The sequence below is a fragment of the Lathyrus oleraceus genome, chromosome 6, assembly GCF_024323335.1.
Source record: "Lathyrus oleraceus cultivar Zhongwan6 chromosome 6, CAAS_Psat_ZW6_1.0, whole genome shotgun sequence".
Classification (NCBI taxonomy): domain Eukaryota; kingdom Viridiplantae; phylum Streptophyta; class Magnoliopsida; order Fabales; family Fabaceae; genus Lathyrus; species Lathyrus oleraceus.
This window is the reverse complement of record NC_066584.1, coordinates 175,630,692-175,632,460: the sequence shown is the minus strand read 5'-3', so window position 1 is coordinate 175,632,460 and position 1,769 is coordinate 175,630,692. Positions and strand designations below refer to the sequence as shown.

At 40.6% G+C, this 1,769-nt stretch overlaps 1 non-coding gene across 1 annotated transcript; it reads right to left on the bottom strand.

Annotated features, from left to right (window-relative positions):
• Window positions 1–303: 303 nt before the first annotated feature.
• LOC127099240 (small nucleolar RNA R71) lies at window positions 304–410 on the bottom strand. Its single transcript, XR_007793769.1, has one exon. It is a non-coding gene; the product is annotated as a small nucleolar RNA R71 (small nucleolar RNA).
• Between the last annotated feature and the right edge of the window lie 1,359 nt (window positions 411–1,769).

The following is a 1,769-nucleotide window of genomic DNA, read 5'->3' as shown; positions in this document are numbered from 1 at the left end:
ACCCAACCGTCCGAGCTAATAATTTTGAACTTAAACCATCCCTGTTGCAACTAGTGCAACAGAGACAATTCGCAGGTCTCGCTACTGAGAACCCAAACCAATTTAAAAATATTTCTTCAATTAGCAGACACTTTTAAAACCAATGGAGCTTCTTCTGAGGCAATACGTTTAAGATTATTCCCTTTTTCCCTCAGAGATAAAGCCCTATCATGGTTAGATTCCCTTCTACCCAATTCCATTACAACTTGGGATAACCTTAGAAGAGTTTTTCTTGCTAGATATTTTCCCCCGAGTAAGACCGTCGTTCTTCGAAACCATATAACTAGATTTACCCAAAACCAAAGAGAATCGTTGTTCAAAGCATGGGAGAGATATAAAGAGTTGTTACGAGCATGCCCATATCATGGTTTAGAAAATTGGTTAATCATTCAAACCTTCTATAATGGACTTCACTATAACACGAAGATGACCATCGATGCTGCCGCAGGCGGTGCTATGATGAACAAACCTTATCCTGAAGCTAGTGCCCTCATCGAAGATATGGCTCAAAACCATCAATCATGGGGAGTTGAACGAGCGACAGTTGAGAAGAAGGAAGCCCAAGGAGGAGTGCATGAACTAAGCTCTATAGACATGATGCAAGCGAAAATGGACGCATTAGCCCTTAAGGTCGAGCATATGTGCATAAATCCGAATACTGTAGCCGCAGTTTCATCGGATTGTGAGATATATGGAACCAAAGGACACCAATCTACAGAATGCAGTCTATTAAACGAAACCCACTTTGAGCAAGTGAACTACACCCAAGGGAACCCATACTCGAATACCTATAACCCTGGATGGAGGAATCACCCGAACTTCTCCTATAAAAACAATAACCCTATCCAAAATAATGCACCTCCGAGACCTAGTTATCAAGCCCCAAGATCAAATCAACCTATGCAACCTGTACCACCAAAGCCGAGCCTTGAGAAAATTATGGAAAATTTTATCACCGCTCAAAACCAACAAAACAAGGAGTTCATGAACCAGAACATTCATGTTAACGAATTGATTACTCAGTTAGGAACCAAGGTTGACCAAATAGTTACTCATACTAAGATGCTTGAAACCCAGATCTCTCAGGTAGCTTTAAACCAAGCCCCTCAGACTACACCTGGAGGACAATTCCCTGGAAAACCTCAACAAAATCCGAGAGGACAAGCCAATTCCATTACCCTACGAAGTGGGAACGCTTATGATTAGCCACCAAACCCTAGATTGAGTGAACCCGAAACTTCTAAGGAATATACCAAACTCACGGACGAAGTAAAGGAACCAGAGGAATCTGAAAACCAGGAAGGTCAAGAAAAAGGAGAAAAACCTAAAGATAAAACTTATGTACCACCCCCGCCATATAAACCACCTATACCATATCCGCAAAGACTCAAACAAACCCAGATCAATAAACAGTATCAAAAATTTATTAAAGTTATAGAAAAACTTCATGTAGAAATCCCTTTCACAGAAGCCATCACCCAAATACCTTCTTATGCAAAGTTTCTCAAAGACATCCTTACCAACAAACGTAGACTTGACGGTCCGAAGCCTTTGGAATGTAATGCTATTTCCGAGGACAAATTAGCAAAGAAAGATAAAGATCCTGGAAATTTCTCCATTCCTTGCCTTTTGGGTAATCATGTCATCGAAAAAGCTTTTCTAGACCTAGGAGCTAGTGTGAGCTTAATGCCTTTAGCAGTTTGTGAGAGGTTAAACTTAGGAGAATTACA